This window comes from Lissotriton vulgaris, chromosome 6 (assembly GCF_964263255.1).
Source record: "Lissotriton vulgaris chromosome 6, aLisVul1.2, whole genome shotgun sequence".
Lineage (NCBI taxonomy): Eukaryota > Metazoa > Chordata > Amphibia > Caudata > Salamandridae > Lissotriton > Lissotriton vulgaris.
Genome location: NC_141694.1, coordinates 648,355,435 through 648,380,486, shown reverse-complemented (window position 1 = coordinate 648,380,486; position 25,052 = coordinate 648,355,435). Strand labels below are relative to the sequence as shown.

Here is a 25,052-nt window from a genome sequence, read left to right as displayed (position 1 = left end):
TCAGGACTCTCAATCCTTCAAAAAGGACTTAAATAAATGTATTAATAACTCTGTGGAAACGGCTGTGGAAGTCTCTATGAAGAGAATGTCTAAAAACATGGAAAATTCAATGTTGAGCATCATGTCCAAATTATTGGCCCAGTCTGCGGGGGAAAGCAGACAGAAAAAGGTGGATTTCTCTGCTCAATCTCGTCCCCATAAAAAAGCGTCTTTGATTAGCGAGTCTTCCTCGCACTTGACTGAGGACTCAGTTCCTCCCAGACCTCCTTCCAAGGAGGGGTTTGTTGCCTCCGAAGGCAAACGTAAGCAAAAAGAGAAACATGCAGAGTCTCCTAGGAGAAAATTGGTAATTTCCACCATTTTGGACACGGACGATGATGATGATGATGCTAATTTCGATGACGCTGACCAATTGATTGACCTTTTTGATTACACTGACCCTTCCCCCCCCCCCTGCTAAATCCCCAAAATTGGATTCTTTTTCTTTTGAACCCGTGTTTGACTCTGAGGGTTTTCCCATGTTTGATCCCTCCACTATCCGTCACCCTAATTCTACCGAATGGTTCCCTTCCCACCATGTGGGAGAGTACATCTCTGCCAGGTTACGTCTCCCTTTAGAAGCTCCGGTACGAGCCAGGCTTAAATCAGAATGCCCTAAGCCTTCTCTTCCCGACAAAATCACTATGGTCCCTTCCATCGACCAACCACTCCTCACCTTTTTCTCCAAATTCGGCAAGGACCCTCGCAGAGGGGTTGATAAAGCTTGGACCACTTGCCAAGACAAGTTGTTGGACATTGTGGGCCCCCTCGCCCGCATCTTTGATTTAGCGGAAGCTTCCCGCTTAGAAGGTTCTGAGCTTTCTGCTGAAGATATCTCTAAGTGGGCTCAACGTGCCTTCTGTCTTCTTGGAAATGCCAACTCCGCAATTACTCACGAGCGCCGTAAAGGTCTCCTAATCAAGTTGGATCCTAAACTTTCTAATCAGGCACCCATGGATCCTGGCCCCAAGGCGAATGGTCTCCTCTTTGGAGAAAATTTGGTTCGTGACCTTAGTAGATTTGTTTCTACTTTTGCATCCTTGGACAAGGCCCAACAAACAGTCAAAAAAGTTTTCGCCCCTCGGGTTTTTGGACGGGCCGGCAGAGGCAGGGGCCGCTCTTCCGGCCGTCCTTACAACCAAGGCTCCAGAGGCTCCTTCAACAACAACCAAGACTACAAGCCTCAATTCTATCCCCAACGTGGCCGTGGTTTCAAAGGCAAAGGTCAACGACAATATCGTCAAAACTCCAATCAACAAGGTAAGCCTTTCTTCTTCCCCTCCTGTGGGGGGTCGCCTAAAACTGTTTCTTCAAAAGTGGTGCACTCTCAGTTCAGACCCGTGGGTCTTAAGCACAGTACAAGGTTACCTAATAGAATTCCTTTCCCCTCCTGTCCAGTCTTCTCTTCCTCCCCCTCTCGTCTTTTCCACTCTCATGACATCTCAAATCTCAAACGAGATCGAAGCTCTTCTCCTCAAAAGAGCGATTCAGGTTTTTCCCTTCGACTCCTCAGGCTTTCTAAGCTCCATTTTTCTTGTTCAAAAGAAAAACAAGAAACTCCGCGCGGTCATCAACCTAAAATGGTTCAACCAATTTGTGGTTTACCGCCATTTCAAAATGGAGACCATCTTACACCTGAGGGACACTCTTCGCCCCAACGACTGGATGGTCCGGTTGGACCTTCAGGATGCGTACCTCACGGTTCCCATTCATCACTCCCATTGGAAATTTCTTCAGTTCCAGTGGTCAGGGATCAACTATTGTTTCACCTCTCCGACCTGTCGTTAACTCAGTCCCTTCTATTAGATCTGGGTTTCCTCATCAACGTAGACAAGTCATCTCTGACTCCATCTCAAAACACGGAATTTCTGGGTTTCTTGGTGGACTCTGTTGCAGCGTCCCTGCGCCTACCCCTTTCCAAAGTTTCCAAGATCAAAGCGGAGATCTTATCTGTTCTTCAGTCCTCTCTTTTATCCCTTCGATCTCTTGCTCGGATCGTCGGTCTTCTCTCCTCCTCCATTCAGGCCATCTTCCCGGGCCCTCTCCATTATCGCGCTCTCCAACGCCTGAAGATTCGTCACCTTCGACAAGGCCTCGCATATTCAGATCTCGTGGCTCTAGACCCCGAGTCCCGCACCGAACTTCAATGGTGGATAGACCATTTGGATGCGTGGAACGGGCGCACTATCTTCGCCACGGCCCCAGATCTAGTCTTAGAATCAGATGCAAGCCTGTCGGGCTGGGGCGCCCGTTGTGGACCAATCTCGACTGGAGGTTCATGGTCCGCCGAGGAGTCCAGGTTGCACATCAACTGTTTAGAGATGCTTGCAGGTTCCTTTGCGATCAAAAGCCTTTCCAAAAACAGGATTCACTGTTCTATTCTCCTCCGCATGGACAATGTTTCTGCGGTCCGCTACATCAACCATCTTGGCGGAACAAGGTCCAAACCACTAGCGGACTTGGCAAAGAGTCTATGGGAGTTTTGTCTCGCCCATCATCTTTCTCTGACAGCAGAGTATCTTCCTGGAGATCTCAACAGCGTGGCGGATTGGCACTCGAGATTTCTTCGAGATTCCAGCGATTGGAAGCTTTGTCCATCCGTCTTCCTCTCTCTTTCCCGTCTTTGGGGCCCTTTCTCTATCGATCTCTTTGCTTCCCGTCTCAATACCCAATTACCCCAGTTCTACAGTTGGCGCCCGGATCCCCTGGCTGTGGCGACAGACGCCTTCCTGCAAGATTGGTCTTGTCATCTCCATTATGCCTTTCCTCCTTTCCTGATGATCAACAGGGTTCTTTCTCAGGTCCGCCGCCAGTCCTCGTCCCTGGTTCTTGTTGCTCCCTTCTGGCAGGCCCAAGTTTGGTTTCCGACTCTTCTCGAAATGGCAGTGGACTTCCCGGTCCTACTTCCCTCCTTCGGGGATCTTCTCCTCAACCCTCAAGGCGAACAGCACAGTCTCATTCTCGACTCCTCCCTGCAACTCTCGGCCTGGAAAGTTTCCGGCCTTCCTCTTCTGACGTCCTCATTTCACAAGAGGCTTCGATCTTCATCAGCCAGGCTTGGGCTCCAGGAACCTCCAAGGCATACAGATCCGCCTGGTCTCTTTGGACAAGCTGGTGTTTGGAAAGGGACCTCGATCCCATTTCAGCCTCTCTGAATTTCATAATTAATTTTCTTGGTTCACAGGCCAGTGCCGGTAAGGCTTACCGCACCATCAATCTCTACCGTTCTGCCATCTCCCTCTACCATTCCCAAATCGATGGTAAACCAGTTGGCGCTCACCCTATGATTTGTCGTCTTCTCAAAGGTGTACGTTGTGCAAAACCACCGTTGGCTAAGTATACCTTTTTATGGGATGTTACAGTAATATTTAAATTGTTTTCTAGTTGGCCAGACAATGCTGTTCTTTCACTTAAAATGCTATCTGCTAAACTTACCATGTTATTATGTCTAGTTTCCATCAAGCGAGTTTCTGATGTTAAGGCTCTAGATGTTTCTACTCGCCAATATTCTCCTTCAGGTGTGATGTTTCAGATACGCAGACGTACCAAGACTAATTTGGATTCAGTGTTTTACCCCTACTTTCCAGATCATCCTAAACTGTGTGTGGGACAATGTTTAAAAGTGTATGAACACCGAACTGCTGATCTCAGAACGCCCTCTCATTCTCAACTCCTTATTTCTTTTATTAAACCCCATCTCCCTGTCTCTTCCCCTACCCTTGCCCGTTGGGTCCGTTGGGTCATGTCTCTTGCCGGTATTGACGTCTCCGTTTTCGGAGCTCATTCGGCCAGGGGAGCCATGGCTTCTACAGCCTTTTGGTCTGGCTCTCGTCTGGAAGACATTCTGAGATCAGCAGACTGGTCAAATGACAGTATATTTTGCATGTTCTATTGCAAACCTGTTCATACTGTGGCTTCTGATGTTGTTAATATGCTTTAAACAAGCATAATAGGAGCCTCCGGTCTTGCCATAAAATGTAGATTTTTCTAGTATTCATGACGGAAAATCTTAATTTTATTAAAGACACGGAGGCGAGTATTATCCCGCCGCAACTTCTTAACATCTGTTCTCCCTCCCTACAGCGAATCCAGCCCTGCCACCGGCTTCATCTTAGAAGATCTACCCTTCGACTTCTTCGATCTTCTCCTTCGAGTCCTCCAATTCCAGCGCTCCTGGATCCTCCTCCTGGACTTCTGTTTGGTCTTCTTCCTTGGATTCCCCTGATGCAAGACTTATGTTCCTGGACTTTGGCTATATCCTTAATTTTATTCATTTTTCCTTTGTTTAATGACTATACTTGATCTGCTCGCCAGCGAAAAGAGGAAGCTGCGCAGTCAGTTAGGGCCTTTATCTGTTAGGCTCATGGTGATTGGTTACTGTACTCTCACGTTTTTTCGTTCCCATGGCCCAGTTTGCCCTCTGGCCCTCTGGGAACTGTAGTTATTTACTTATCTTGGCTGCTGTATAAAATAAAGCAAGATAAGAAAGCATAATACTCGCCTCCGTGTCTTTAATAAAATTAAGATTTTCCGTCATGAATACTAGAAAAATCTACATTGTTTTGAAAAGAAGGCGTCTAAACTAAAAGCCTTCTGTCTTCTGCAATTTGCTTCTTGGAGTTCGCTGGTCTGTTGTGCCTGCTATGATGCATGGGGGCGGAGGTTCTGCAACTTCGAAGGTTTGGCAGAGCAACTAACAGAAGCTAAGGTTTTGCTCTATGAGCGTGTCCGAGGAAGGTTTGCAGCCTAGTTAGGATGTTTTCATAAGCACCCTAGGCACACATGCCAATAGACCAGATTCAGGCGGGGGACTCCCGGTGTTTAAAGACTGTAATCAGCACAGAGTAGGTCTCTTCTCGGGCTCAGTCAGTTAAGGCATACACATGTCATGCCTGTCTCCTCACTCGCAGTCAGACCTCCCCTATAGCAATGCATTCGGATGGTCATTTGCACCTTAAATCGCTGGAGAGAGAGCCGCGGCACGCCGGACCCGAGGGAGGTCGCTTATCTTGAAGTCCAGCCAAATTGTCAAGCACTAAACTGTGGAAGAAAGAGGCTGCGCTCTGAAGGGTCCCGAAAGAAGGGACATTCAGCAGTAGTTGTTCTATTTTGGAAAACCCCTTACTCACAAACACACGCTCTCCTGTACCTCTGTCCCTCATAGTTGCACTATTTTCCTCTTCATCTTGTTCGAAACTCTCTTGCAGAGGGACTCAAGGCGTCAGTATTAGTGATGAGGTGTTTTGTAATGTGTTCACTTAAAAGGCATGTCGGTTTTAGTTGCTGTTACACACTCGGATAAGCACCTGCTTACATTCACATTCTCTCTTTGGTCACAAGTGCAACAAGCATTTGCAATGCAATAGGTCTCGCATTTACACGAGTTTCAGCTATTGGCATTGTAAATGACAAAGCCTTTTATTAATTTTTTAAAAACCTAAATAAAAAGCATTGTCATTTTCAATGCCAATAGCTCAAACTCGCGTACATGCGAGACCTATTGCATTGCAAATGCTTGTTGTATATTGTTTTGCCGTTCAAATCAAGGACAATGCTTAGGCTGGGCCCTATGCTAGCAGTCATGACTCAGTGGTGGGCCCCCATTCCAATAATGACTGGGACCCCAGTTTCCAGTAATCATTAATTGGGGTGTTCCCAGAAGTCAAACGTTTAAAAAGCATTTGAGGTTATCCAGTCGGGTTACGCAATATCTCTTTTCTCACTTCAAGAATGAGGTTTTGCCTTTCTGAATGCTTTGTTGTTGGTGTTTTTAATGTAAATTTCACTTTCGACTGCATGATGCGAACACAATGCTGCTTTTATAAAGAGGTTTGTTTAAAAAGTCAAAATTTGATTAACCGACAAGCTAAGAAAAATACCGGAGTTGCCAGGGATTGAACTTGGGACTTCATACATGTGAGGCATGCGCTCTAACACAGAGCTACATCCCCATTTGAAACAGCTTGCATCCCATCCCAATTTTACACGCAGCTTTGGGAGGACATGGAGAGAAAAGACAGGACACAACTCGCGCCCATCAAGTCTGCACAGCGAGGGCTTCGCTGCCTCTCCAGTGAAAACAAATACCCACTGTGAAAACTCAGGCTGGCGACTGATTTAACCCCCTGCAGCCTTGTAAAGGGCAGTCTGGTTGACCCGCCCCCCCCCAAACTCCCTCCCTCAGGGGCTACATTGTATAAGAGGGGGTCCGTGCATCACATGAAACTGAACTCAACAACTTTCTCACATCGATTCGGGTAGTCTAGGCCTGTTTACTATGGGTAGGCATTGCACATCACACCAGGAGGCACAAAGCCTCCTCACAGCGCAGTGGGGGACTTCAGGCATTTGTTCAACGCACCAGGAACACACGGCCCTCTTGCAGCCAACGAGTAAGATCAGGCTATTTGTGCAACACACGAGGAAGCCCAGAGACCCATTGTCTCGCTGCGATCTAGTGAGATCGCAGCATCTGTGCAAACACACCAGGGACAGGCCGAATCTTCTCGCAGCGCACCAGTGAGATCATGATATTTGAGCAACACACCTGGAAAGCAGAGCACCCCTGACGCGCACCAGTGAGATCAGGGCATTTGTGCAACATGCCAGGATCACAACGAGCCCTCTTGCAGCGCACCACTGAGCTCCTAGCATCTGTGGAATCACCAGTTATATAGTGAAATACAAAACAGAGTGAGCAACATTATAAAGAGAAAATGCTTACGTCTTTAAATGCACAATAGTGAAGTTTGGAATACAAGAAATGCTGATCGTGACAGTGCCTAAAGATACTATGGCAATGAAGTCTATCATAATGCACTAAGGTCTATCGTAATGCAAACAAAAAACATGCTAAATATTCTCATGAACGAAACGCGTTGGCTGGCAATTTTGTGAAAATAAAGGATTATTCAAGACTTTAATACCATATGACTTATTGATTCATTGACTGCCATTCGTCCCAATATCGAGCGGTGCACCACTCCAAAAGTTTGGCTTCTAAATAAATACATCTCGCTGCATCAATCAGTAAATCCCGCTGGTAGAATTATGCTGCGTAAAAACGATGTATCAGGTATAACAAGCTCAATGCGCGGATTTCAAGAAATAACATTTCATAAATCATGAACAGAAACAAAACGAAAACATAATCAAAGACTCCAAGCACAATTAAATCCGAAGTAACATGCTCGCAACACGCCTAACATAAAGAACAGCGTCCTGCAAGTTGTGCGCTCAAGCTGTAAGGAAAGAAAAAAAAGCAAACACGAAAGCACGTCACATTGCGTGTAACCGCCTGTCTGAACCGCCTCAAAATTGTTTTGAAAAGAAGGCGTCTAAACTAAAAGCCTTCTGTCTTCTGCAATTTGCTTCTTGGAGTTCGCTGGTCTGTTGTGCCTGCTATGATGCATGGGGGCGGAGGTTCTGCAACTTCGAAGGTTTGGCAGAGCAACTAACAGAAGCTAAGGTTTTGCTCCATGAGCGTGTCCGAGGAAGGTTTGCAGCCTAGTTAGGATGTTTTCATAAGCACCCTAGGCACACATGCCAATAGACCAGATTCAGGCGGGGACTCCCGGTGTTTAAAGACCCACCAGGAATGCAGCCACCCTGCGCGTCGCTGATCTCTCCCGACAGTAAAACGCTGTGGGAGTGACACATTGGAAAGGAGGAGGGCATGCAGCTGCCTTTGGTATGCTTTCATTATTTAAAGACACATGCAAAGGCCAATCCAATGTGTGGGAGGAGTCAGACCCACACAGAGAAGCCTCCCAAAGAGCAGCGCATGCGCGCTGCGCTAGGCTCGATCTAAAAACAAAAGTGTGCATACAAAATTTCATGAACACTCTTGCCATTATTAAATCTCAATTAAGCGCACACACAAACCCACACTTTCACATATTACCATTCATGGGCACACATCTCACAAAAATCAGTTTCACAGGCGCAGTCTCACACACACATCCCCGCTCTCAAACACATTAACCTGCTGCATACATACTCTCAAGCCCTCCCACATTAGAGTTGTTCAAAAGGGTGTAATTCTAATATATATATATATATATATATATATATATATATATATATATATATATATATATATATATAAAATCACCAATTCCTCTGTGAACGTCAGCTTCCCTTCTGTGGGAAAAACGAAGAGCAAACCACAATTCAGTGCTTCAATTGTGTTTACTTGGCCATACCAAACACCATGACGCGTTGCGGTCTCACAAGACCTTGATCACATGACACGCCTTTGGAGAATCCTGATACATTTAAAATGCCAGAGCTTACACACATGACTACCACGGTTCCTAATAGACCTCGAGAAAATACTTGTCCAGTAAATTCTATATAGGTGCAAAACTGCAATAAATAGCAATAAGTAGCAATGCATGATAAAAATACAAAGAACGTATCAATGGCAATCTGATGTAACTAGTTGTACATGTAAATGTACATGTATTTATATAGCGCAAATCACCGACCGGGTATCCAAGCGCTTGCTTAGGGAACCCGTCCTGGCATTCCCCTGTGAGATACCCCGGCAGGGTATCCACAAGGTGAAAGCCAGGCATCCCACCGCGACTGGGCCGTTGTGGAGATTAAGCAAGCTATTGCCCAGAGTCGCAGAGTGTGAACCCATGAATCGAGTAGGCACCGGAGTGAGGATTGTCGAGTGGACATTTTCATACTCAAGACCTGCAGAGCCGGGAATTGAATCCTGGTCCCGGGCTGACCTCTGCTTCCAGGTCTGCCTCCTCTAACCAGTGAGCCACACTTCTCCACCCAGTAGAAATCATTGTGTCAAATACATTGTTTGTTGCATGTTACGATTGTCGACTGAACGTTTTTATGAGTCAAAGTTCGCTCATTGTGCAAAACCTTTTGTTTTGTTTTGTAAATCTTGTATAATACATGTACAAAGCAGGGTTTACAAACATATAAAGTATATATTGATTTAAGACCCCTACTAAAAACCATTTTCATGTCTTCACTCTTACACTAAGGTATAAAATGAGTTAAAATCTTAATGGAAACATAAATATTACATCACATTATGTAAAAATACTTATCTATGCTCATACACCGGATCAAAATCTGGTATCTTTATGTGACACTGGAATTTACACAATGTCTAACTTCAAAAAAGTAAATCAAGTGCAAATGATATAAATATATGATTTAAATTTTTTTTTAAAAACAGGATTTTTTAGTAACAAAAGTTTATTTTAAATTATTACTAAAAAGATTTTCATTTTTGATAGCATAATGCTATGGCAGCATGTTGCAGATCTATGGGAAAGGAAGTGTATGTTTTATTAATATTGGTCATATTTGGGGGAATTACAGTTCTGTAAGTTTGTTAACTACAGGCATGTATAAAAGTCCTCAATGGCATTATGATCATTAGGTGTCTTGGTGTCCAATTAGATAATGTATTTAGTCTCTAGTTGTCAAAGCTTAGCTTCCCGATTACCCCCTCTTCTTGAGCTTGGAATGGTGTCAATCAAGAAATATTTAAGATGGTCCAAATTGTTTTCAGGATACTCCCTAAAGTTACATGCCACTGGGTAGGTTGGATCAGAGTTCGGGATTGCTCTCATGTGTTGCAGTATTCTCTTGTGGGCCTGTAATTTCATACTACCCACGTACTGCAACCCACAAGAGCACTTCAACATGTTAATCACAAACTCGGTACGGCATGTTAAAAGTTTATTAATTTTAATAGGCTAAGTTCTAAAAGAGATATTGTAGAAAGTTTTATTGACCCCCGTATCTACATGCTCTGCAATTATTGCATTTATAGACTCCATTACATTTTGTTAGCCAGTTGGTTGTGAGGCTAATCTCGGGACAGCTTTTAACAAGGGCATCCTTCATGGAGCCTGCTTTTCTAAACGTAATGTTCGGGTGTTGTGGGAGATCTTTGCCTTAGGGTCACTGCACACTACCATCCAATTTTTGTTGATTATTTTGCGTATTGCTTTGTGTTGTTTGTTATATGTTAACCCCTTCCGTGCTCCTGTTGGCCGTTGGCAGACGGGAGCACTCCCTCCCCAGTGCTGCCGTCGGCCAACGAAGCCCCGCCCACCCTTTAGAACGCCCGCACCGGGGCGGAAAAACCACTGCGGTTAAGGCGTTAATATGAGTCTAGTCTCATCATTTGATGTTTGTGTTGACTTCATGACTACTGGGGCGATTTTGGATATCAATGCCAACCTGTCCAGTTTGTTGGCTTTTTTGATTGCATTATTAATTGTCTCCTCTTTATAGCCTCTAGCCAAAAAACGTTCCTTACTTTGTTTTTGTTCAATTGACAGATCTGCATCTATGCTACACAGGTGTCTCATTCTCAACATCTCACCATAGGGTATGCTATGTATGAGATGTTGTGGATGGTAGCTAGAAGCGTGTAATACACTGTTTCCTGCAGTGTCTTTGCGGTGCAATCTGGTCTCGATTTGTTGATTATGGACAAAACCCTCTACATCTAAAAAATTAAATGCTTATTGGCTGATTGTAGCTGTGAAATTTAAGTTCAATTTTTTAACATTGATAGCTTTTACAAATTCTCCTGCCATTGTCTCTGTACCCTGCCAGATAATAAATACATCATCTATATACCTTAATCAGGCTATAATATGATTGTACCATTATTTCACTGTATTGAGTTCTTAAGACCATTTCCTCCCACCAACCCATGTGGAGGCAAGAGTAACTTGGAGAAAAACATGCCCCCATCGCTACTCCTCTTGTTTGTTGGTACCTTTGGTTTTGAAACAAGAAATAGTTGTTGTCAAGGCAATAGGATATCATGTTAATCAACTTCCGATTATGATGGAATAGATGCAGGGGTCTCTATCCCAGATAATATTCAATTGCTTTCACACCATGGATGCTTGTATATAGTGAAGTAACATCCAAGGATATCAGGAGGTAATCTGGACACCATTCGTATTTAGTCAATTGGTTCAGGAAGTTTCTAGTGTCCTGAATATATGACAGTAATCCATGAACAAATTCCTGCAAGAAAAAGCCTATATATTTAGAGGTGTTTTCCAAGAGACTTCCTCGTGCGGATAATATAGGCCTGGCAGGTGGTTTAGTACTGTGTTTATGTATTTTGGGGATGAAATATATGACCGGCATTGTAGGGTGATCGTTTTTCTAAAATTTGAACTCGTCCATACGCAAGAGTCACTGCGCCATGCCATGAGTTTGGAATAAAATTCTTTCCATGATGCTTTTGCCGTTTGAATGTTACTCTTCTTGTAGCAATTGCTGTCATTCAATTGGTCTGTTGCCTCTTTCATGTATTCAGATCTTGGCAATAATACAACGTTCCCTCCTTTATCTGAAAAGCGGGTATTAATTTGATCATTTTCTTGTAAATTTTTGATAAGTTTGTTATATGTCTCTTGTTGATGAATATATTTTTTGCTGGGGCAGTTCGATAATTTAATCGCTTTATATCAGCAGTAATCAATTCATTGAAAACATCAATGCAATCTCTTGGCATAATGGGTTGAAATGTAGATTTCTACTTGAAGTTGGTATTTACTGTCCCAAAGGGGATGTTATTTGGACTGCCAGTATCATTGTTTGTTTCTAGATTATCACGTTCCAGTTGTTGTAGGTTCAGGAGGAGTTCTGCAGTCAACGCTGAGTGTGTTTATTGTGGTATCGTCTGATGCCTCCCTTATATCTTGGTCACTTGTTTTTTATTGGATGTGATTGATTTACTTGATGGAATTTACAGAGCTTTATTTATTTTATTTTAATGTTTTATAGAGCGCGAACTTGACCCGTGAGGGTATCAGAGCGCTTTACAGGTTCATAGCGTAATGTAACAAAGACGGTTATCAGAGGGTTATACAGAGTCAAGGGTCAAAGGTAGGCAGGGGGTCAAAGGGGAGTGTGTAAAGGAGGGAGGGGGCGAAAGCTGAACATAGGAACAGTTTTCAGAAAAGAAGGTTGTACATTAGGGAGGAGGTTGCAGGAAATGCTTTACGTTAAGGGACTGACAGGAAAGGAATACTATACCACAGTGTACTTTACAGAGTAAAGGAACATACAATAGAGCAGGATATCACAAGGGTATTAAGTCTCTCGGTGGCTGTGGAGCGGGTTAGCCAAGGAATTTACCCATGAGGAAGGATTTAGCCTCTTTTTTGAAGTGTGCCAGGGAGTGGATACTTCTGATGTCAGGCAGGAAGGAGTTCCATATTCTTGGAGCGGTCCCGGTGAAAGCCCGGTAGTAGGTTTTGTTTTCTTAAAACGTGCAGGCCGGAGTAGGATGGTATTTGCCGATCGTGAGTTTCTGCTCCCTCCGGATATCACAAGTTTCTGTGCTAGATACGCCCGGGAGTTGGAGTGTAAGGCCTTGTGCGTGATGCATGCCATCTTGAAGTGAATCCTCGCCTCTAGGGGAAGCCAGTTCAACGCTTTCAGGTGAGGGGTGATGTGATCGAATTTTCTAGAGCCAGTGAGTAGTCTGGCGGCTGCGTTGAGGCAAGCTTTTAAGGGTGCCAGAGTGACCTTGGGTAAACCGGAGAGGGTGGAGCAACCGTATTCCAGCAGAGAGATAACTAACGATTGGACTGCTAGTTTTAGGTTGTGAGCGGCTAGAAAGGGTTTCAGTTTCCATAGGTAGCTCAGGTGGAATCTGGCAGATTTGGCCATTGCTTGGATGTGTTTTCTCATGTTTAGGTTGTAATCCAAGGTGATACCCAGTGATTTGGCAGAGTCCACAATAGTGGGGGAACAGTTTAAGGCTGTGATAGCTCTGGTCCAAGTCTGTATCTCAGAGCTGCTCTTGGGCGGAGAGATTAGGGGGAACTCCGTTTTATTAGCATTGAGCTTGAGTTGGTTTGAAGCGAGCAATCGGACGGTCAGCTTCAAGGCATCGTTCAGGGTGAGGATCTCTGCAAGAGATGCGATTTTTATGTAGATCTGAGTATCATCAGTGTACATATGGAAGGAGATATTTGCATTGCGAAGGATTTCGGCCAGGAAAGCGTCGAGAAACCAGAGAGGTAAAGTCTCCCCGCCAAACACAGGCGCTCCAACATAGGATTCAAACACAATCTTTGGCGGTTAAAATTAATCCCGGTTCATCTTTCTCTGGTCTCCCATTCCATTTTCGACCTTCTAAACCACTATTTCACAGTTGCTTAGTTACATCACAGTCAGAGGTATTAATACCTCAGATTATCGTGCCCGATGCATTATGGTTATCGTAGTTATTTAGACGGTAGTGCATTTCCACATGGTATGCCTCAGTGTAAACATTGGGGAGTATTTTAATCAGTGTGAAGTCCATAAGAGGAGGCTAGCAGTGCCTGTTTGAAAGTAATTTCGTAAAAACTTGATATTATATGACAAGCAGTGCATGTTGCCTGGAGTCCGATTTGCTAAGGCTAACCTCTGGAGATGACGTTGTCAATCAATTTCTCTTCTTAGATACATTCAGCCAGTAGCATAGCAAGAATGTCATGTGCCCCAGTGCAGGCAAGTCAATGGTCCCTTTGACTCTCATTACAGCAATGTACAGCAGTTATCTGGCTTCCACTGCACGCCCTGCGCCCAAGTCCATCTACAGCCCTCACTACTTACAGCGGTTCATGGAACTGCTTAACAGTGGTACACGTTACATGCAGATTGTTTAATTATTTGTGTGCTACACACAATGCAGGACAAGAGAGCAGCCTGCGGATATACCCGGCGCTGGATAAAAGATGCAACTTGTTCCCCAGAGGGCAACATGGAAAGAGACCCGGCTCATTCCACCAGGGTTCACGGGGGTTCCCCCATGGCAATCTTTCTACCTCTGGAATCTTTGGGAGGACTTTTTTGGAAAAAATGGTGCCACGTGGTGGTGTACACATCACATTTTAAGTATGTTGGCTAAAAATGGGTTTATAGTCAGTCCTGAAGAGGTGCTAATTTAATATTCCGCAACTTTAGAAATCGTCACAGAGCCTAGAAGCATGTTTTCTCTATCACAGCAAAAGTGCCTGCGCCTTTGAAAAGATTGTGCTCCTGCAAATTACTGTGCTCACTACGTGAGTATATTTTTTTGCATAGGAGAATCAGTGCCTGTATAGTACGGCGTGCCCCAACTTAAAAAATTATGCTTTTTTTTCTGGAGTAGGCTCTAAGTCTGGGGGTTTCAGAATGGTCTGAGCAGCCGCTTTTTTTTGTACTTCGGTTTTTCCTGGCGGTGGAATTCCCATGCTGCCCAGGGCTCTTTTGTTGTGTCCGACTGTAACATGGGAAAATAGGAAAGTATTTTTTCCCGCCTATAAATTCCCATCTGCGGCGAGCTGCGTCATGGCGGCGCTCTTGCCCTGTTTGAAGCAGTCATTCGAGCTCTTGCGCCCCTCCTCGTGCACTCGGTACTGGTCACAGGACAAAAGCCATTCCTTGGCAAATGCATTAAACATCGATTTTAATCGTCCGCCACTTTTTAACGCTCATTGCACCTCCAAGCTCGCAGCACCAGACTTCTGGCGGATTAATGACTGAACATGCGAAGTAACTGAACAGTAAAACATTCACTTGTGCTTGGCCCTGCCTGCATAAATATGGACCTGATGAAGTGTGAGTAAATTCCCTGTTAAATCAGGGGCCGCTTCTCAATGTGTGTTTAGCAGCCATTACGTAATGCCTTTGTGGAGTTAGAACTTTAAGTATGCTTCTCCTCCCAAACTTGGGGGTGGATTCGATCTGCTGTTACAAGGCTGAGAAAACAAGTGGTGTGCGTGCCACAGCGAGACATATGGTTTCAATTATCGCGCCCGTGTCTGGGCACTATAATTGAAAACACATGTCAGCAGTGACTGTAATAGACACCAATAGGCCATGGGCGGAGCAATGCGACTGCCTTAGGCCAATTGCATGCTGTCTTTGATAAAAATACGCATGCAAAGGCCAATAGCGTGGGACAAAAGGAAAAGCATACGCACGAGCGTGAGCTATTCCTAGGTCCATTTTCAAACCCTCTACATGAGGTCGCTCGCTGAGCGAGCAATGCTGCGAACCGCAACGCTAGGCGCCAGACCTAAAAACCAGTATCAGTTACTGAAAGCGAGGAAGCAAGGTGAGTAGCGCGTGCTCTGCCATGCGCCTTAAGTAGGCGCAGGTTAAAGGGTCCGCTACACTGTGCAGGCTAGACCACTAACCACCAAATATGCGGTGCAGTATAGAACAAGAAGTTAGTAAGTTAAAACTTCCTGAAGCATGCCAACAAAAAGCACGAGGAGGCGCGGCGGACCAGCGGCAAGTGGCGAGAAACCAAAGAGCTAATGTCCACCCACCCAACACAGACCCCAAAATAGGATTAAAATACAATTTGCAACGGTTAAAAGTAATCAAATCAGTAGCAGTTACTGAGTGCGGGGAGCCTGGTTCTGTGGCAGTGATATTTCACAGTTTTGCCATTTTAACATACATTAACCATCTATACTATTTTATGATGAGTCAGGCCTGCGACTAGACTGCACATACATCTCTCCCACAAGTGTATTAACTGCCAGTTATCTTACCATTATCATACAATGGAACTTGCTGTTTTTACAATGATCTGTGCAGCAGGTGCTTTAACCCTATAGGTATTTTAAAATTAAACCTATATGCCACCAATTAGGTGGGATACATTTGCCATCAATTTTGTAATCTTGCAATTTCCTTATGGCAGATTTTTTTTAAAACAAAAAAAATGCATAGTGACTGTCAGAGTTCACTCCTCATGACTCTGCCACTCGTTACAAACTAATTTTTGATTCAACATCTTGACCCTCAGTTTATGGGATCCTGAAGTTTATTATCTTCTTTTCCAGCTCTGTTTAGGTTTAAAGCATTTTATTAAGACAAAAAAACATAGGGAGAGGGAACAGGAGGTTAGGGCCACATACATTAAAGCAAGGATATAAGCATGGCATAATGAGTGCGATTGTGGGATAGTCCGCTATGGAAAAGGAAGCAACAGCAAATGAAAAGGCGAAATACATGCTATATCTCCATTCTGAGCATAATCAACACCACCAGTCTGAGCATAGGAAGTAATAAGTAATGACACAAAGAAGCCCAGCCCATCATCCCCTAGAACCCCCCCCAAAAACTCCCCAACTCCCCACACCACCCCCGTCCAATGTTCCGCCAATAACACTACCTGCCCCCCAGCCGCACCCCCCCCCCTCCGAAACCCAGCCCCCCCATCCCTCCTAGTCTGCTGGAATCACTGGTGGTGTCAACCTTAGAAGCCTGAGGTACCTCGGACAGGTGAGTTCCCTAAATTCGTTAGTCAACAGCGCACAAAAGGGTTGCCACAGCTCATCAAACTGGTCTATCTCCCCCGCTACCATGAGTGACAATTTTTCCATACCCAGCACATGCCAAAGCCCGTGCAACCAGCCAGTGATGGAGGGGGCCGTGGTATAGTGCGCCAGTGGATAAGGATGTTCTGAACCGCTGAGCCCAGCGCAATCGCGATTTGCCTGCCCCTACGGGACTTCAGCGGATACATCAGGCCATTAGGAAGGCCCAGCAATACATACGCCGGAAAGCGCGGTAACTCAATTTCAAAATGCGTGTCCACCTCATCAAGAACTTCCTTCCAATAAGCGGCCAACAAGGGACAATCCCAAAGAATATGTGAAAGGGTCCCCACCTGACCACAACCTCTCCAGCACCCCTTGTCAATGTGCCTGTTCATCTCGTGCAGTCTCTCTGGGGTGTAGTACCAGTACGTGGACACCTTAGTGAATGTTTCCGTGAGGCCAGTGTGATACGCTGAGTGTCTCGCCCGGTGTGCAATCTGGTCCCACTCCTTGTGACTAAGGGTCCTACCCAGTTCCCTGTGCCATCGTTCCCTGCCCGGGTTATAATAGTAAAACGGAGGGGGCTGTAAGAACTTGTAAAGATCAGTGATCAATTTAGCATCAGAGGCTCGGGTCACCAGCCACCGCTCATATGGTGTTATCTGACGATCAGCGGTGTCCCGCACTTGGGGTTGAAGCGCCCAGTGTCGGACCTGCATATATCGCAGTCTATCCAACTCCGTCAGGCAGAACTCCTGCTGAAGCTGCTGAAAGGGGACCACTCCCTCCGACCCATAGATCTGAAAAAGCGCTCTGCAGCCCGCCGTCCTCCAATGGGAGAAAGCGCCCGGCTCCATCCCCAGGGAGAAGTCAGGATTATCCATAATGGGCGTAAATGGCGAGGGGAACGTGGTGAGGTCCCGGACCTCGCAAACCGCGTCCCACACCCTCAAGGGAACCCTCGTCACAAAGGAAGCATAAAGGTTGGGGGGGCGGTGAGCGCGGCGCAAGAATGGAACTTCCTGGAGGGTACGCCCTGCAACCGCCTGGTCCTGAAAGAGCCAGTGCTTATCGGATTCCCACCTGCTCCACTCCACAAGGTATCGTAGCTGTGCCGCCTGAAAGTATTTACGGAGGTCCGGAATACCAAGGCCCCCCGCTTCCGGGGCAAGCGTGGAGAGAACCCTCTTCATCCGGGGCTTGCGGCCTTGCCAGACAAAGCGTGAGATGTCAGCTTGCGTCTGTCTGATCCAACCCACTGGAGGCTGGAGCGGCAAGGCTCGGAAAAGATACAGGATCTGGGGCAGAACCGTCATCTTGACCGCCGCAATCCTACCAAGCCAAGACAACAGGCCCTTACTCCAGCGGCCAAGCTCCTCCTTAATCTTCTTACTGAGAGAAGCTTAATTAGCCGTCACCATCGCTGGCAGCGTCGGCGCCAACAGAATCCCCAAGTATGGCACCAGGGACAACGACCACTGCATGGGGAAGAGCCGCTGAAGGTCCCGTCTAGTGTCCGTAGCCAAGGACACATCTAAAGCCACCAATTTGCTCATATTCATTTTGAAACCGGCCACACGTGAGAAAGCATCCAACTCGTGGATGCAGGCGGGAAGGGACCTTCCGGGGTCATCCAGGGTCAGCAGGACATCGTCCGCATAGAGGCTGACCGTGTGAACATACTGCCCCATCTTGATCCCAATTGCATCCGGGTTGTGGCGGATCCTTTGGGCGAACGGCTCCATGTAAAGAGCAAAGAGGAGTGGGGAAAGGGGGCACCCCTGCCTCGTGCCGCGCTCGATTGCAAAACTGCGGGAGCTGCACCCATTGACCCTCACCGTCGCTGAAGGGTACCTATAGCAGTTGAAAACCATCGAGCAGAATTTATCACCGATACCCAGTTTCTTGAGCACCAGCTCGAGGTACGGCCAATGAACCCTGTCGAAGGCCTTCTCAGCATCCACCGCCAGCAGCATCCGCTCGCCCGGGATCCGGGAAGCCTTTTCCAAAATGTGCGTCACTCGCTTAGTGTTGTCGACAGTTTGCCTGCCGGGTACAAAGCCAGCCTGGTCAGCCTCAACCAGACCGGGGAGGTGCAGGGCCAGCCTGGACACCAGAATCCCCGTGTACAGCTTGAGGTCGACATTCAGGAGCGAGATGGGCCTATATGAGCCACATAAGGCCCGGTCCTTCCCAGGCTTCGGGATCACTGAAACCGTCGCAGTTAGAAGATCTGGTGGGATGGCTCCCGGGTCGGAGAAGGAGTTAAACAGCTGAGCGAGGATAGGGGCCACGACAGGGCAGAAGGTTTTGTAAAACAGGGACGTGTAACCGTCCGGGCCAGGGGCTTTCCCGTGCTTAAGTCTGGCTATAGCGGAAATTACCTCCTCAACGTGGATATCGCGCTCAAGATATTCCGCCTGAGCGGGGCCTAGCGCCGGAAGGGGCACAGATTCCAGATATTCCACGGCTTCCCGCGGTGAGGAGGGCTCCCCGGTGTACAGCGCCTCATAGAAACTGCAGAAGGTTTCCGCCACCTCCGCATCACCAGAGATGGCCACCCCATCCGCACCCAAGAGTTCCTTCACGACGTTACGCTGTTGCGCGACTCGGAGCCTATGCGCCAGGAGCTTGCCGCACCTATCTCCCCCTGTATAAAATGCATGCTTCAGACGTAACGCTGCGTATTCCGCCCTATCCATGTCCAGCGCCGACAGGAGCTTCCTAGCAGCCTTCAACTGCCTCCAAACCCTTGGAGCACCCGTACGGCGGTGGACCTGTTCGAGCTCCCGTACCTGGGTAGTCAGCTCCTCCCTCTTCCGCTGCCGCTCCCTGTTTTCTGCCGAGGAGACGGAGATGAATTCCCCCCTGAGAACCGCCTTCAGCGCAGCCCACTGCGTCGCCAATGAAGTGTCTGAATTACTATTATGTGCCTGGTAGTCCCGTATGGCCTCCTCAATATGTTTCACAACTGTCTTCTTGTGCAGAAGGGTGTCCCTAAGGCGCCACACCCCCCGAGAGGGGAAGGTCGCCGGCCACGCAAACGCACCTACGACCGGCGCATGATCAGACAAAGTCAGGACCCCAATGTACGCCGCCGTGGCAGCGGTACGCATCGGTCCACTAACTGAAAGATAGTCCAACCGTGCGTAGGTCCGGTGCGCATGCGAATAATAGGAGTAGTCCCTGTCCGTAGGGTTGAGTGAGCGCCAGAGGTCGTGCAAATCCATGTCAGCGATTCGGGCCTTCCCGGCCTGGGAAAGTTCCCCAGTCTGCGGGAACCGCTGCGCCGACCTATCTAATGCCGAATCGAAGACTATATTGAAGTCACCCCCTAGAATTACATGACGATCGGGGGAGGCAGTGACATCCACCAGCACTGAATCCAAAAGCGTTCCTGATGATCATTCGGGCTATATAAGGAGCCAACAGTAAACGATATGCCCCCCAGGCGGAGGCGGTATGCCAAAAGTTTCCCCTTCTGTTCAGCATATTTATACAACACCTCCCCCTTGAAGGAGCTCGCTATGAGAATGGCCACCCCCGCAGTTTTGGACGCTGCAGAGGAGAAAAACTGGGTGGGAAACCTAGCAGAGCGCATTCTATGGCAGTCACGGGACAACAAGTGGGTCTCTTGCAAGAGGCAGATATCAGCCTGTGTCCCCTCAAGCAGAGACAAAATCGCCCTGCCCTTAACAGGATTATTCAGGCCCTTAACATTAAGGGGCACCACCTTCAGGGACGACATGTCTCCCAGAGACCGGGGGCGCTATGTCGCGGGCAGGTAACTGGAGGGGGAGGGGCACAGGGCAGCAGCGTGGGACAGGTAAAAGTAGGCCAAGCGTGGACACAGGCAACATCGGACGGTTCTTTCCCAACCCCTGAACAACTCCCAACCCCACCCCAAACGAACCAATGGCAACTAGCCAAATACCAACTCAAACAACCCATTGTCCCAGTCAAGTCCCAAAACGGACAAGTCTGCAGAAAGTAGTAAAAGTGGACGTCCGGCCACTCACTTCCCCCCGTTCCCCCCCGACCCTCCCTCCAGCCCCCGAACCTGGCTCCGAAGAAGCTGTGTCCATCTCCCCCGGAGTGAGTCTAGGCCGTCAAGGCCACACCATTCGAGGCGGTCGAGTCCCTGGCCGCTTCTCTCAGGGCACTGGCCATGTCCGCTCTGATGGTGGGCGAGTCAGGCCGCCCGGCGCTCGCCGCCGATCGTCTTCTCGCCGACCTCCGCCGACCTCCTCTATCTGAGCGCCTCCAAGACGGCGTTGCTCCATCCTCCTCCGTAGCCGTGAGCCCCAAGACACCGCAAATATCCTGCAAGGAGCGCAGCTGGTGAAGACCCCGTTCCAACGAAATATCAGACGGAAGGGATGCCCCCAGGAGTACGGCGTCTCATGTTCACGCAGGAAATCGGTTGCAATCTTGAAGGACCTGCGCTTCTGCAATGTGATGGCGGACAGGTCCTGATACAGCGCCACGGGCCGCTCTCGGAAAGTCAGTGGTTGTTTCCTGCGGGCTTCGGACATGATGCGCTCCTTCAGCGGGAAGTCAGGTAGGAAGGCTAAGATGTCTGGCGGGGGCGCCGCCGACTGACGCTGTCGGACAACTCTGTGGGCCCTATCAATGCGGATAGGAAAGTCCGCGGCCTCTCCCAGGATCTCCCGGAACAAATCTTGCAGATAGCCCACCAGGTCCATCCCCTCGTCTGCAGACGGTACACCCCGTACCCGTATATTGTTCCGCCTCGACCTGTTCTCTAGGTCCTCGGTGTGGGCCTGGAGTTCAACACATTGCTCCTGGAGACGGAGAACGTCCTGTTGCAAGTGGACAATCTTGTCGTCCCGGCGTTGGGCCGCTGTCTCCACCGTCTCTATCCGCTCACCAAGGCCCTCCACCTCTCTGAGGACCTTGCGTACCTCACTGGCCACCTCCTGCTTCAGCGTCTGGAAGTCTTCCTTAAGCGAGCTGAACAGGTCCTCCATGAAGGATCTCGTGACAGGGGGCTCTCCCCCGGTCGCTTCCGCTGTGGCACGGGAAGATGCCGGTGACGGTTGCGCCCTGTCCCGCTGTTGCTGGGCCCGGCTAAGCATGTCCGGCAGGGTACGGTCCCCCTTCCTCGATCCTCCTCTTCCGGACATCCTTGTCCCGTACACAGTCGCACTCAACTGAAGAAGGGGCACAGGCCTCGGTCACCTCGGGGAGTTTCCAACAACCTGCAGAATCCCTCAATATGGAGCTCTCGGCCAGATAGGGGCCCTGCGCCACAGATGACAAAATGGCGGGCCAGTCTAGTCACAGCGAGCCGTGGGCGCCCGACCAAGATAGCAACTGGAACCCCCACTGGGGGAACCCCGGCTGGCGCGTCCCATAGGAAAGGAGAGCTGTACAGAGGCAGAGGTGCAGGAGATGACTGCAAGCGACACTGAAGGAGGTCTGCGACTCCGTCTCCGTGAAGACAAGATGGCGGTTGGGTGGGGCCAAGCAGATCGTCCGAGCCCGGTGATGCCACCGGGGCCACCCCAAAAGCCAGGCAAATGGGGGAAAGCTCCAACCAGGGCCGTCCGGCTAGAAAGGAGAAACAGTAGATCTGGCTCCGATCCCAAATCGATCGTCGTCTGGCCCCGGGGCCGGGGTTCTCGCCACAGGAGAGGCCACCACCGCAAGTTCAAGCACCACGACACTCACTCGGCAGGTCCCCCGTGCAGTGGATCACACAGCCAACAGCCCTCCGTTGATCCCCGTCGAGCACCGGGGCGATCCCCACACCAAGTCGCTAGCCATCAGCACCAGGCCCAGCTGAGGCGTCCGGACAGCGCTCCGATCTGCTCCGCCTCCAAGGCGCTCCGTCGTCCTGCGATCGGTCTTTTAAGGTGCTTCTACCGGAGCAATCGGGGCCAAAGTAGCATCAATGCGTGCTCCAGGGTCTCCGCCACACGCCTCTCAGCCGCTGAGCGTCAGCGGGGGGAGAGAAGCTGATGAAAAAGGGCTCGAGTCTAGTCGGGCCGGAGGAGCTGCGGGAAGAAGCGTCCGCTCACCCCGCCATCTTGGCCACGCCCCCTTCCAGCTCTGTTTAAAAGAGAAAACTACAAGTCCCACAATGCAACTTCCTGTATGCCGAAAAAAGACGTGCCAAAGGTTTTATTACTCTGTTTTCTGTCTTGTCCGTTTTTTCCATTCTCTTTTTATTCCTACACCTTTCACTCATAGTGTTCTTTTCGTTTTACATATTCCCTTCCAATCAATGCCACTCTAGAACGCTTCAAATTACTAAATAGATGTGTTGAATGTACTTAAAGACACTCCCAACTACACTACATGGACATTCCACTCACATATAAGAAAGCGTTAATGCATACGCACAATACCTGAAACTGTTAAAACAGTAAAGAATAAACCTCACATCAAAAGGTCCTTCTGTTCTATGCACAGGAATAATTAAATATTTTCGGAAGTCCGTCCTTAGACTATCCCTAAAATACTGACAGTAGCTTTGCCCCACTGCTTTTCAGCAGTTTAAAAAAAGGAAAAATAAAATGATAATAACTAGATGTTATTATCATTTTATTTTTGCCTGCTGAGGCAGTTTTGCGGGGGGGGGGGGGCTGATCTGCTCTGCTCACAATGCAGGGGGAGAAGTGGTGTGCCTCTGTAATGCGCATGACAGTTTGGCCTGCCATCTTGGGCCAGTCAAACAGTGATACTCACTTAGCATGTTCTCCACCAGGCTGTATTACAGCCTGGAGGAGAACATGCACAGGCTCATAGTCTCGGTCTGCAACTATGGTGCTCAGACCAATCACGATGCTGCTCACAGCAGCGTCGTGATTGGCTTTAGGAGCATGTGTGCTTCCTGCTTGCGTTTCGGCAGGACTCGAAGAGACGCAGTGATGAGGTAAGTTTATTTTTATTTTTCTACACCCCCACCTCGCCATCTCTGATTCATGCCAGCCGCCACTGAATACTGAGTTAATAGTTTCTAATCTTGAAGTCCTATTTGGTGCTCAGTATCATCCCTAAAAATAACCTGCTGTGTTTCCTAAGGAATTAAATTAAAAATTGTCCTTACCAATGAATATAACACAGAAGAGTCTACGTGAAAAAGGAAGACAAAAACAAAGTAAGGCTTTTTCAGTTATAAGGATATATTAATTGCTTCAACACATGCTGAACCGCTTTTGAATTCAACGTGCATCTGATAGTAGGAGACCCTTTTGATTCTTGAGGGCCACCCTAAAGTAATGTTAAAGAAGCTCGACTGCTCTGTTTTTGCGTCTCTCCAGAAGAGCCGCTGACTCAAAACGAAAAGAGCCACAACACCAGTGAAGTGCTAAACCCGCTCATGTCCCGTGCTGAGCACGTGCAGAATGAGGTTCCTCCTTTAGAAGAGTCAGGCTTATATCTTTTGAAAATTCCACTGCACATTCACAAGTAAGGGAAAGGGTGACTACCAATTTTTTTTCGATGACTACCCTCAATACCATCGACGAGACCCGGTCCCGAGGGCTGAATAGGCGTACCTGCAGGAGACGGGCGCCGTGGGCGATGTGCCAAATGCGCCATCCCCTCCCTCCCGCGGTCTATGGGGTGGATTTTCATCCCTGGTGAAGTGCTTTTTAATTTTTGCCTCTAAAATTTTAGAGACCGGAGGTGTGTGCGTCCTACCTTCGGGTGGTGAAGCCCGCCCCCCCCCTTTTTTGCACTTCACAGACCTTTTAACTTTCAAGTCCTCTGGTTGGGTGGGCGTTAGAGTGCCCATACCGCCGAGGTTTAACACCTTAGGTCCTGACGAATGCCAGGTTAATTATACCACACCGGCTGAAACATGTTCATGTTGACTGTAGGAGAGTAGGGTCTGCAATCCTATGATCACCCAGATTTTTTGCTTTTGTTTCACTGGTTTACGACTTTCTCTGGCTGTGGGCCTGCCAATCAGACCCACAGCCTGGCTGTTCTCTTTCTAAATTACTTCATGTACCCTAGGTGCATCTACCAATTGGTACTGGGCCACCTTATCAGACCCTGTAACTCAGGGCATAGGTGTACCCAGGGCTACCAGGGGCTGCAGCATGTATTATGCCACCCCTGGCTGGCCTCCTAAATTTGACACAACTGGCTGCATGACAGCTGGGGCAAAGTCGTGTAATCACCCTTTGCTGTAGGTGTAGTATACCTATACCTAACCCTAAAATGGACACACAGATTCCTATCAGTCACTCCTATGGCAGGCCTTGACAATCCTGAAGGCAGAGTGCTTGGAATCGTGTGAGATGGTGCTCTGGCATGAGCTGAGCCTGTCTGCAGCTTGCGGAATCAAGTCCTAATAGCTGTTCCATGATATCGCATACCATATACTCTTAAGTGCATTATAATCCTCGCGGTTAAATGCTATCTTTGGTATTGCTTTATCAAAACATGTCGAGTAAGGTGTCATACGAATTGGAATACTAACCCCTCGCCAATTCTGGCGACGGGGTTAGCATTCCACCCTTCTAGAGGGACACGACATGTATGTAACTGTGAACCCCGGTTAAAGTTAACTGAAGCCTCAGCTCCACAAAATGGATGCTGCCACCACAGACACGAGTCTGACCCCCTGCAGCTGGGAGTCCTTCCAGCGAGGGGAGCCTGGACAAAGGGTTTCCTGTCAGGGGCGGTGCTAGCACCGTCCCAGACATGGTT

The 25,052-nt window shown here is 48.1% G+C and overlaps 1 pseudogene; it reads left to right on the top strand.

Moving 5' to 3' along the window:
• Window positions 1-61: 61 nt before the first annotated feature.
• LOC147707812 (uncharacterized) lies at window positions 62-23,805 on the top strand (annotated as a pseudogene).
• The last annotated feature ends 1,247 nt before the right edge of the window (window positions 23,806-25,052 follow it).